The following is a 13,923-nucleotide window of genomic DNA, read 5'->3' as shown; positions in this document are numbered from 1 at the left end:
CGTATCGTTATTTTCCTGCTTTTTACTGTGAAGCTGCTTTGAAACTATTTGTATTGTATTAAGCACTATATAAATAAAGGTGACTTGATATATATATATATATATATATATATATATATATATATATATATATACACACAGTACTGTAGATGCCCACATTTGTTTGCATTTCCTACAACAACTCTACCTACTTACACATTATCCACCAGGTTTTAGCTGCCATCTGAAACACTCACTTAGTTTCACCCTGAAAACCTACCGCTTAATTGGCTTGCCCTTCAACCCTGGATCATGCTGACATGAAGAGAGCCGTGGCATGACCATCCAGGCATGCAGAAAGAAAATCCCTTCCTTTTCTCTCTTTCTCTCTCTGTATCCCTACTAATCCTCTTGCTAGGCTCCTATGAAAAGCAGGTAAGTGGCTTGTTAGTGGGTAAGACTTCCCCCAGTGGCATGATTACGGACAGCTCTGCAGAGGTGGAGTTGGGAAAGAGTGAGACAGATAGGGAGTGTGCCAGGACATATGGGATTGGTGTAAACACAACCATGCACAAGCAATAAAACCTGTAAGCAAGCTGCAAACAAGACTTGAGGCGCATGTAGCAGTAAGTACTGGATTCTGTTTCAGAATCAGCAAATTCACAGATGGTCCCATGAGCCACACTCACGGTAAATTTGGCCAAAGGATTCTTTCTAGGCACACACTTGGCTGGATATACTTTGTTTGATCTACTGACCTTTTAAAAAAATCAACAGCATTTTCGGTTTTAAATTATACCTCATACATATCTTGCAACTAATGGTCATAAGATGAAAGAATACCAAGCATACCATTACATCATAGTTTCCGTGGCAAATTAGACCTATGCAGACCTAGCACAAAATCTTAGTCTAAAAAGAGATGGTGCTAATCATTAACAGGCAGAAAAACTATACAACCTTCACTGCAAAATTAAGGGGGAGGGACACGATATTTATCTTGATTTCCTCTATAAACATCTTAAAGGGACAGTTCGCCCAAAAATTTTAATTCTGTCATCATTTACTCAACCTTAGTGTCATTCCAAACATGCATGGAATTCCTTCTTCAATGAAAAAGAGGAGATATTGCAGGAAATGTGCAAAATGTGTTTATTTATTTTAGTGGAAGTCAACCTGGAAGTCTGGTTACCAACATTCTTCAAAATATATTTTGTGTTCCGCAGAAGTCATTTGGAATGGCATGATGGTGAGTGAATGATGAGAGAATATTACTTTTTTGGTGTGAACAACCCTTTAACATCTTTAAAAGAACATAATCACTTTAGAATCACAACTGTGTAACATAAGACAAAACATTTTTTTTTTCAGTGGTAAAATTAATTTAAGATGCATTTATAATCTCTTAAACCAAGTCTCAAAACAAGATACACTTAGGAACTGATTTTAAGGATGTTTACACTTTAAAAAAAAATTTTTTTTACTAGAAAGCAAAACAGAAATACTGATTAATAAAACAAATTATTGTGAAAAATTTGCAGTGTTTCAGAAAATTAGATGTTCACAGGACCAGAGATCTCTAAACAAGACCACCGAAAAAACCCGCTTTGCTTAATTTAGCATTGAAAAGGCTGAATGTAATATTAGCAGACTGAATATAGTAATATAAACACTCAAAAACAGTATGTGAAAAACCATGCTAAACATTTGACAGAGCTGTATGCTTCATCACATGATCTAATTGTTTCATGTTTAATTCAGTGAGAGCTGTTCAATCATCTCAGAAATCAGTTATTTATAATCTAATATTCTGACAAAATGTCTTAACTTGGTAGTCTAAACAATATATGAGTCAATGAGATTATGCAATTTTGGTTGATATTTCATTCCTTTCTCTGGAAATTGAACACTGAGAGGATTGCATTTTGGAGTAAACTATCCCAAAAATACATATACATGCTAAAGAAATAGTACAAGCAGTTGTATGCTATTCCTGGACACTGCTGACAATAAAGCTGATAATAGAGCAGACAGTTAAGAATGCGGTTCACTAGACCAACAAACGGCAACATTTCAAACATTTTAAAAGTTAGCCGTTGTATTTAGAATGATGGAAAACACAACTGTCAAGTTCACAACAAACTAGCATCACTGTGTGTGTGTGTGTGTGTGTGTGTGTGTGTGTGTGTTTCAGTGTCACATGATCCTTCAGAAATCATTCTAATATACTGATTTGGTGCTCAAGAAACAATTATTTTTAAAAGCAGTTGTGCACGTTAATATTTTGTGGAAATCCTGATACACTTTTTAAGATACCTTGAAGAGTAGAGAGTTCAAAAGAACATTTATTTGAAAGATAAATAGTTTGTAACATTATTAATGACTAATGCCTATACTGTCACTTTTGATCAATTTAATGTATTCCAGCTGAATAAAAGTATTCATTTCATAGATAAAAAAAAATAATGGTAGTCTATCACTTTTTTTCTGTCCTTAAAAAAATAATACAATGTTTTAATGTGTGTACTACTGATAACCACAATTGACGTTGCTTCACTAATGCAGTTGAGTCTGCACACTTTTGTTTCTATGGATTTGGCAGGGACGCTCACCTCAATGCCATGGCTAAATTTAGTTGGAAAATCATCCCAGAGTCTTCAAACATTCTAAGAACCAACAAACGGCAATTGCACATGTTCAGTCCAGTGAAAACAGACGGCAAGCAACAACAATGCAAGCCAACACAGATAACACACTGAACCAACGCAACCTAACAACTATTGGATGCTGGTGTTTGTTGCCATTCTGAAGCACATCACACGAAACATGTGTTTATTCATACATATTCGCTGCTGAAAATTCATTCTGGATCAGATTATCTACTTTACCGATAAGATAAAAGAAGCCGACGTGTCAGCCAGCAGAGCCTCACAGTTTAAACAGCAGCAGAGGGTCAGAGAGGTTTAGAAACAGCACATACACACTCAGTAAGTGTCTAAACCTCTTAACTTGTGCTGCAATAAGACGTGTCTATCATACATTTAGGCTTCTCTTTGAATCCGCATCAAGGAGAATTGTTTTAATTTGAGCAAATGTTAATGGAATGTTCATAAAGGCAGTTGAGTCTCTCCAGGCAATATCAGATGTTGCTGTTAATTAAAACTAAACGCATGAACACAGTGGAATACAGGGAATTTACTCTTGTCAAGTTTGTCGGCCAAAACTAACGTTGGATCTCAAATACGATAAGACAAAAAAAGTAATAGTAAAGAGCTTTCTTTACTTTTCTCTTCATTTAACTGGGATAAAAGGAAGGGGTTTAAAGCAATATAGTTCACCCCCAAAAAGTACCATCACTGTAATCCATATGATTTATGTACTGTGGGATGAACATTTGGATGAGTGGAGGAGAGCGCGCATAGATGTGACAGCTGTGTGTGGGGCAGCACTCTATGCCAAACACTGTCACCCTATGACTGGGTCAGCCACTGACTAGAAGGAAGGATAATACACAGGATAGGTCAGCAGTTATATTTATCACTGTGGTAAAAGAGAAAGGTACAGGACAGTGGTCCTCCAGCAGCTATTTTAGATCTTGGAACATCTTACAACCAGGTCTTGGTTGTGAACCACTGGTACAGGATGTGTGATAAGAAGGCATAGAAATGTTACAGTATTTTCCCATCTATAGCATTTCAAGAATTTTGGTTATGATTCTACTTAATTTTGCTGGTTTGTTAAAAAAACAAAAACAAAAAAAAAACATATCAGAGCTGTCTCAAAATCTGAAATATTAATGTTTTTTTAAACCAATTTTTTTATAGTGCCTGAATAACATCACTTACATATTATGTATGCACGTCGTTGTATAATAGTGTACTTTAGATAATATATAAAAACAGGAGCATGAACGTTTTGAGAGGAATTTCAACTATCCTCTGAAAGCTTATCGAAGTTGCCTTTCTGTCCCTGATATAATTGTTTTTTGCTTTCCTGCAGAGTTGTAGAAACTGGAACTAAACCCCATCAAGCTCCAAATGAGGAACCAGCATTAAGAGGAATAATTTGAGCTCACACTGTGCAGACTCTTCCCAGCGTGCGAGTGTGTGCTTGGCTGTTAGACAGAAAGGGAGGGAAAGATCAACAGTGTAGATCAGTAAGTCTTTGCAATAAATGGAAGGAAAGTGATAGGAAAAGTAGAGCAGTAGAGGAAGGGATCAGGCATTATTTTGGATTATTCCTAAACACTTCTAGATTACAAAAGGCCAGCAAACCACCCCATCTACCCCACCTCCCACAAACACACACATCTCTCTTCTGCTGCACTAAAAGCACAGATTATCTTTGTGACATTTGTGTAGTGTTTCCTTAAATACGCCACAAATCCAGCTTAGCACACTGAAAATTATCAGAAATACACCCAGCCTTCAACTCTCCTACAGTATAGCCTCCAGACAGAGAGACAGAGAGAGAGAGAGAGAGAGAGAGAGAGAGAGAGAGAGAGAGAGAGAGAGAGAGAGAGAGAGAGAGAGAGAGAGAGAGAGCTTGCCAGAGGTCTTGAGAGTTGTTGCACACTTTCATGTCGTCTTGAGTGACAGCACAGCCTCAGTGACACCCTGACATGTGCTGGATTGTGCAGAGCAGATTATACAGTAATAAACAGATCCATTACATCCAGCATCACTACAGCTCTTTTTTCTCTCGCCTTCCCCTACTATTCGCCTGTTCCTCACCACCTTTGTTTTTATCTTCGATTTGACAAAGAAAAAAACCTTACTTCTGAGAACCAGGGATGTTGCCCCCAGTGCAAAGAGCCAAGAAGTTGTGGATCCTGGGAAATCAGTGGGAAAAAAGTGGGGGGAAATAAATATAAAAATACAACTGGCACGGCACTAAGGTTTGTTTTGGTTTCATACCTCTGTATTTTTCTCTCTCACTAACTCAAAGACAGTGTATCCTTTGGGGCGAGGTGAAGAGAGATTGTGGACTAGCCTTGATACCTGTGCAGCTCTCCAGTCAGCCTATATAACTGCCAGGAAGATACACGGCTCACGGCTCCAGGAAGAGCAGCCCCTAATTCCCCCATTAGTCTCAATAAGGGACTCGCTGTTAGCGTAAAGCGGTTATGATGACATTATTGGGGACTGTGATGGTGGGGACCTAATGAGGCACCAGGGGGCTTCAAGTGTGCAGATAGTGGAACAGGATCACGCCTTCAGCCATGACCACAGGGCCAAAGAGATGGACAAGCGCTAGTCTGAGTTCCCCTGTTAAAGGGCTGTGCACTTTTATTTCTCTACACAGAAGGTGTTGTGTTTGCCCTTGTTTGTGCAGGTAAAATTCTTGACAGTGCCTCAGTGGGAAGAAGGAAACCTGAGGTATAGCTTCGGTGAGCAACAGAGCAATTGGGAAAAACATCGCTATGGGCTTTGTCTTTGTATCACTACAATAAGCAATGCTGTACAGTACATGTCTTAAAGGTGTGCTTAAAATCAACAGCTTGATATTGCTAATCTAAAATGTTTTGAGCCCATCTTTGAAATGGAAACTAGATGAGTGACATTTTCATATAATCAAAGATGGTTGATAATTTACAAGCGTTGTTTTCCATGAGTTGTTCTGCTGCTCAGGAGGCTAGTGGGCACCTGGGGAAATTCGGCTGGATCGCTCACACCTGCAGAGTTAGATGAAAGCGCAGAGATTACTGTGCTCCAGGGGATGCTGGCCACGTGCACTACTGCTGGCCACACTTCCCAAGCCCACTTTAATAAGGCGATGTAGGAGAGAGAAAGAACGGGAGAGATGCGCGCACCCTGAGGAAAAGCAAATGGTGGTGATTCAGGCTTGGCTGAGGACTCAATGTAAAATTAAACAAGTGGAAACCAAGAAGAAAACCCAAAAACTTAGCATGTGATCTAATGCTGCATTCTAAAAGGCCCCCTTACACCAAGAATAACAATAACTGTATTAGTTTATATAGTTATAATAGCTTATATACTGTATTTTAATAATCATTATAATTCTATGGAAATAGGGATGTCCACATCACAGTTATGACTATAATATCACATCAACTTCAGTAAGATGAATGATTCAAAACATTCACTAACCAATCAGAATCCACCTGACATTAAACAGCTTGAGCACTTAAAGTGGCAGACGAAATAAATTGTGTGCTTATAATAGAATGTCATCTCCCGTTGGTTTGTATGCTAAAAGAGTTAGCCTAACACAGTGTCCTAACCAGACGCGATGCGATAAGATCCAGCGACAAATAATGTATCTGTCCACACTAGACGTGACTGCGAGATGCGTACAAATCAATCAAAACCCACAGCCAATCAGAACAGCGTGTGGGCGGGCTCTCGCGGCAAGTGCTCAGCACCAGAGAGTAATCTTGACGGCAATCACAAGAAAATGGATAAGTAGCTACATAATCAAATTCTCAAATATTACACCATTTAAACAGTATTCAAATACATAGGCTACTGAGTTACTAAAACAATCTTTGTCAAATAATACACTTGATTCTTTACAGTTCGAACGTTCTTGTTTTCATTTGTTTAATTTCAAGATCTGAGGTGAATTATCCATTGTTGCTTTTACAGCTACAAAGCTGGGAGCACTAAATGATATTCAGAGTCACTTTACATGCTTTTAACATTAAAAGTCGCTGGATCTTATCGCATCGCGTCTGGTTAGGACACGGTGTTATAGTTGTCATTCTTGATGAGAATGGGCCTTAATAAAGTGCAAAAGTTGTGTTCGCATCTGAGATCATATTTGTAAGTCGCATCTGTCACTGAGAGTGCCTCATTTTAGAAAAAGTAACAGTTACATTCAAAAGAAAGAAAGAAATTACAGTAATTTACACCTCACAAGGAATAACAGTAAATTGTATAATGTTACTTTTGTCAACTTAGACATCCACAAACATATGCGGCCTCTAAAAGGCACAGACGTTGAAATGTTATCAATAGTTTTATATTTATCTGTCATTTTTAATTGGATTATGTCATTCACAATGCTTCACGGAATTGTAGTTCTTTCTCTCATTAAAACTGTTAAGTATACACAGACTTGTTCCTTTGTCTTTTTGTTATATTGTCATGTTGTGATTTAACTTGTAGCTGGCTGATTTGGTTCAAGGCTCATAACTCTTTAACAAATACAATTTTAAAAATCCTTAAGGGAAAAATCCATACGGAATAAAGGCCTCTAAAAAAGTAGGAGGGCACTGTTGCAGTTTTCACAGGGTCTCTACCTTTTCATGTATAACCCCTATTAGCTGTGTTTACTGCAGTTTCTAATGCAGATAATACAATATTTATTGTCTGTTTAAATGACAGAAATAAAAAAATTACTTTGAAATATTATCACTCAAATATATCAAACAATTTTGATTAAGGCAACATGTTACATGATACAGATATTACTAGAGTGAATTTTAACTCGTCCGTAATATTGCTGCGAAAATTATCTACATTTTGAGGTTATTCATGGTCTAAAGATACTTTAAATTCTACAGTAATTTGTTAATGCGTTTACACTTGTCCTTTTCCACTAAATTTCCTTTTAATGTTCGATGGTTGAAGAGTGAGTAGAAAATCGTCATCTCATTGTGCCCAGTTTTTTAAAATGCTTATTGCGTTCATAGAGCTAACCTTTCGCTGACAGTTTCATGGAGGTTACTCTCATAATTCATGAGGCATAGAAAAAAGGTGGATTCAAAACCCCCAAATTATCAGATAAATGTCTGTTGCACTATTTAATATTTAAACAAACACCATTTGGTTATACTGTGCATCTTCTTGACTATAACCCAAGGTCACGATAATTGGATTACCCATCACTTTATACTTGCAAACCAACCACAGCTGAGATTAATTAAACTCAAAAATGCCAGTGCCTCAACTCGTTTTTAGAACTAAAATGGAGCGCAATGGCTGGTGGGTACATTTCCCTATTCACTTCCTGTCAAGTACCCTTGCTCCTTATTATGTTATTTGCATTGCTCCTTCGGACTGAACATATACGGTACATTACCTTTGACTTTAGACCAAATACCCCGTTAAGTTGGCTTTACAGTGGACTATCAGACGAATAGGACACTGGGACTGCAATTTTGCTGAGAATCAGACTCGGACCCAGCAGCATAAGACACCATTTTCATTAAGAACAGCGGGAATACAAATGAACCCTAGCAAGCCGCCACTGTACCTCATGTTCTCTGCTGTAATCTGAGTGTAAGCGCTAAATTGCATTGGTTCTCTCATCAAGCATGTAATTGTGTTTCTTGACATGCCACTGAAAGCACTGCAATGGGGCCCATCCTCAAGGACAGTGTTATGTTTTATTCATTTCTCATTTCGAGTAGCATACGTTCTCTCTCTCTCTCTTCCTCTCCCCCTCACTCTACCTCTGTGAATTTCTCTCCATCTCAATCAACCTGTGTAATTTTGCTGGTAATTTCTAACTTTACTATCCCTTGCCTAGACACACATACGAGCTATGCAAGTATGTGTTAGTTGGATTAAATGTGTTCGTCATTTGCCGTGAGAGGGTCTGGAAGACACCCGAAAACCTTCCATGTGTGTAATTGTATGTAATGAGCCAATCACGGCACTTTTTTTTACTGGAGCTCTGAGCCAGCAGCAAGTGGCCAGCTACCTGTCTTCATCAGAGCGTGACTGCTCTCTTTAGCTCTCAAGTACTTGAGCGATGCTCACACTTTCACGCATTTCACACATCCATGGATTTAATCTGGGGTGTCATCCTTTGCCGTTTGGGTATGGTATGAGTGTGTCACACTAAACATGCTCTGTGACTGTTTTAAACTGTGTATGTTTACGACACTGTGGCTATTATTGGAAGACACAAAGCCTGGAGGAAGCGTTATTTCCTGTTTCCCTGATACTGTTGATGAAGTGTATATAAATATTGTAAATTTATGCACATTTCCATATGTGTGACCTGCAAGGTATGGGTGAGAGACACAAGAATCAATTATTGTGCGCATACAGTATTTATCCATTGTTGAAAATCAGTATTGGGTTAATACAAAACTAATATGGAAGTTGGTGTAGCCAGCAACAATGAAAAATGCATGACTTTACTTTATCTATTCATCCCTGTCTGAAATTTATGTGTTTTTAAAAGCAGAATGAGGAAGTCGTGATTCAAGGGTCCTCCAACAAAGCCCCTGCTGGACCAAACAATCTTACATGCACATTTTCACAAAGCCCTAAATCACTAGGCAAACATTTACTCATGCATACACACATCTTTCTGAACCTGTATGTTCCACCCATTTTCACAGTTTGTGCCTCAACATACACCTACAAAATCATTACCATATGCTCATCTGATGGCATGTTAAAAAGTAATCCTCACGCCAGAGGTAAGAGGAGAATGGCCAGACTGATAGAAAGGCAACAGTAACTGAAACAGCTCATTACAACCGAGGTATGCAGAAGAGCATCTCTGAATGCACTTCTGTCAGCTAAGAACAAGTCACTGAGGCTACAATTCGCACAGGCTCACCAAAATTGGACAATAGAAGATTGGAAAAATGTTGCCTGGTCTGATGAGTCTCAATTTCTAGCTGCAACATTCAGATGGTAAGGACCATTCACACCAAGGCACAGATAAACGGTATCTTTGGAATCAATCACTTTCAGAATGTTTTTTCCCCCCCAGTGTAATGGATGGTGTAAATAGGATGGAGTTATAATGTTCTTCTCCTATATTTGATAAACAAGATCAATAACTGTTGCTATGATCAATAGAAAATGCACACATCTCTCTTAAACGAAATGTTACACTATCTATAATAGTACAGAACAAAAGCTGCACAATTGTTGGCCAGAAAGTTTGTGTGAGTTTTGTGAGGTATGAGTCAGTCCTGAACTGAAACTGGATAAGTGTGTATGTCAAGGCCAGAATAGACTGCAGTAATGTGTATTTCCAGCAGGACACAGATAGTTATGCACATATCCTCACGGCAAAGCTTTAGGGGCATTCCCCTCACCCCATCAAAAATAACGGGAATGCTATCGCTTTATTGTCTCCCTCACCTACACCTTTGTGATAGGTGTCGGCATCATGTTTTTCTCATTTTAGAGTGTGACGGGGGGCTGGCCCACCTGACGAGAAGCAATCACACACTCAGTAAAATCATCCACACTTGGACATCCATGGCCCCCCGGCCCGACCCACCTACACCTTTTGCTGCTGTATAGCCTGACTGGGATTGATTTGAGTCTCCCCCACTGCTCCTACTACTGATGGGAATGAACACAAACAGAAGGAGACTCAATCAATGCAGGACATTCAGCACTAAACATCTCTAACATACTGTATGCATTTGTCTGGGTGTGAGAGGGCTGGAAGGACTCAGGATCCTGGTGCGATTCATTCAGCGTTCTGTAACCTTACAATTTGGAAGCAGAAAATCTAGTATGTGTTCAATCCAGAACTACAAAAGCACCTTGCATGGTAGATTTCAATAACATCTTTTGGCAAAACCTTGCAATGAGGGTGCAATTTCTTGTAGAATTGCATGATAGCTACACTTTGAGTGATGTAGTGGCTGAAGCTCAAGGCTGGTAATCTGAAGTCTTCTGGTTCAAACCCTATAAGTAGAGAGCCATAAGCCATCACCAATGTGCCACAGAAAAGGAGAATAGACAGCAGTATTCTCCAGGGGGATTGTTCCTGAACTGTAAGTTACTTTGGATAAAAGTGTCTGCTAATGGACTACTTGCTATAGACCAGGCTGTGTCATATTGGACCAAAGAATTTAGAAGTTTCTTAATCATGCAAATTAGCACAGGCCACTGGAAAGAAAAATCACAAATAAGATCTCTTTAACATCTGTTGTCTCATCTTTAATTATTAATTTGTTGCTATTGTTTGTCCCCCTTCTGTCTGTCTGTGACAGGTCCAACACATGAACATGCACTGTAACCGGTTTCTGTAATTTGAACAGTATTTTACTGTATGAATGTCAGAATGGTGTTGGTGCCTTTTTTTCTGACTGTCGGCCGGGTCGCTGTCACGGTGACAATATTAACAGGTGAGTAAGTTAAGTTCACCTATATTAGCCAAAATATCCTTTAGTTAAAACGATAAACATAACGTTTGTGTGTGCCACTGCCTCTTTAACGCAAGTTAAACCTGTAACATTTACTGCAAGTACAGTTATGGTACAGTATTATGAAAGTGAAAATACAGTAATAATTCTGTAAATGCAAGTACAGTAAACGGTACAGTATACTGTAAGTGAGAATACAGTAATACTGTAAACATTTTACAGTAAGTTACTGTAAAACTAACAGAAATCTCTTTACAGTGTGGTCACACCCTGGATCTTGTTTTCTCCCATGTTTTTTTCTAATCGCAAGTCTGTTGTGTTTGAAATTTCTCTCCCTTGTTTTACTGTTAAACCATGTGTGTCTGCACGCTGTCTTAGTACAGTGAATTCGGCAACAATTAATTACTTTTGTACTGCTTATAATTTTCTCAATTATGTGCTGAAAAGTTACTCTGTTTAACCCCCTGAGGTCGGCAAACGCGCGGGCGCGTTTTGCTCGTTTTTTTTTACATAGCAGCAAAATAGACCTAAAATACTCCGTCGGTTTTGGTCATACAGACTTAAGAAATATGAAAAAATTAGCTGTTAAATGTCTACTTTTTTATGTGTCCACTTACAATCGAAATAAAACATTGTGCTTTTGTAAAATAAAGAAAGTAAACAGGGAGTGCTTTATGCCTCTCCGTCTCCGTGAACTTTTTTTCTGAAGCACTTCTCTAAACTCAAATAAAACTCAGCGAATACTATTCACTCAGACATGAGCTATATATCTCTATAATCATTTAAGTGTGTAGTTTTAAATTATCTAATTCAAATCTAAAACAAATATTCTCTGTTTATGTAATCTATATAAAAAGAGCGAGAGATCAGCTGTGCTCATTATCTTTCTGGCACCTCATTACTCCGCTAATGTGACACGCCCATCGAGAGCGCGCGCGCTATTCAAACGCAGATAATCTGGAGCAACACATGCAAACCAGTCAACGCCCACAACAGCTGGACAACACACTCGCTGCGAGGAATAGCTCTGCTAATAATATCGTGATTATCCTGGAAATTTTACCTCAAACGTGCTGGAGTAGCCGAACAACGGACCCAGCTGCAGATCATCAGTAAGTGCTTTGTTCTAATCGCGATATGAACTGGTGTCTGTAATCCGCAAAAGACTGTTTAAATTTGAATCGCGTTTGTGTTTGAATGAATGAACGGCACATGTGCATGCGTTTGTTTACTAACGTTACAGCTCGCGCGTGTCTGTGTGTGTGAATGAAATATCTATTGCCTACTGAGATGAGTAAAAATCGACTGAATACGTTGAAATAAAATGTCTTTGTATAAGCAACGTTTTAAACTGCAAATTAACATTTATGCCCTAATATAGGCTATATTATAAAAGACGATATGTTACAGACGAAATATGAAAGAAGTTTGTACTGCCACATCAAAACCTAATTTCCAAGGTGCAAACAAAATCTTAAAAGGTCAATATAAGCCTTCTCTTTAAATTATTTTTGTGTTTTATTAGTGACAAATTTGGGGAGAGGATAGCCTACATAATCCAAAACTTTCTGAAAATACGAATGAGAATTAACTGCACAATTACTAGAAATGTTTACCTTGGATATTATACAATTTGCAAGCATTACACAGTTTGTGGAAAAATACACTTTTTTTTCAAGATGTTTCCAACTCTGAACCAATTCTGTAGATGTGTGTGTGTGTGTATGTATGTATGTGTGTATATATATATATATATATATATATATATATATATATATATATATATATATATATATATATATATATATATATATGTGTGTGTGTGTTGTCTTTGCATTCTGTGTGGCTCAGTGACACACTCAGTGAAAGGCTCATTAGTATGCAGCATTAGCAGCTCTTCTTTGTCTTCTCCAGGTGTGAATGAGGACATTATTCATGACCTTCTTGGATCATTCACGCCCCCCTGCATATTGCCTTTCCAAACAAAAAGTGTCTTACAAAATTTAAATCAATCTATTGTTTAATGTGAACGATTAGCCCGGATGATTTTCAGATCATTTTGAAGTAAATACTCTAGCCGACAACATCCATTAGTCAACAGTATTGTGGGAATATGTGAAGTTGGTCGTTTGTGGTCTTATATCAGAACATTTAAGTTTGAGTTTTTTGAATAACCACGCATAAATAATATTCTCTCAAAAATGCAAACATGTACATACATGTTGCTCACATATTATGATAGACATGTTCGTGCTAAATAGAGTGTAATTACACCTTTGCCATTAATATGTTTATAAGCAACTGAAAAAAATAAAAATATCAGGGCATTTCAAAACATCTCAAGGACCCCAAAAACACCTTAGACTCCAGAGGGTTAACTCTCCGTGTACCAGTATCCTAGATTATATTGCTCCTTTGAAGGTTAAGCATAATAAACCTAAATCGTGCCCTCCGAAGGTTTTTGTAGACGAGCAGAGTGCAAGCGGAAGAAGGAAAGGCTTCAAGTTACTTTTGAGATCTTTAGGGATTGAAAAGAGTTAAATTATCAGAAAATACTAAAGAGCGAGGGCCAATTATTTTTCTGATGTTATTGAAAAAAAGTATTGTATTATACACTAAATTCTGTTATTAAAGGGCCCCTATTATGGATTTTTGAAAATGACTGTTTATTTTTTCCGACGCGTGCTGTACGTGGTAAACCAATCACAACAGACTGAGCTGTCTGGCCAATCAGAGCAGAGTAGCTTGCGGAAAGGAGGGATTTAGAGAGATTGATTCATCTGGCGATCTGGTGATGTTCAAATGTATATTATGAGAAAATTAAACTGTTTTTTTTTTACCTTTGATGC

General features: G+C 38.1%; 1 protein-coding gene across 1 annotated transcript in view; it reads right to left on the bottom strand.

The window, feature by feature from the left end:
- The window catches only part of LOC306987797 (neural-cadherin), a 245,577-nt gene that overhangs the window by 181,414 nt on the left and 50,240 nt on the right, over nucleotides 1–13,923 (bottom strand).

This window comes from Phoxinus phoxinus, assembly GCF_949152265.1.
Source record: "Phoxinus phoxinus genome assembly, chromosome: 2".
NCBI classification, from domain to species: Eukaryota; Metazoa; Chordata; class Actinopteri; order Cypriniformes; family Leuciscidae; genus Phoxinus; species Phoxinus phoxinus.
Note: the sequence above shows the minus strand (reverse complement) of the source record. Positions and strands in the feature narration are given on the sequence as shown.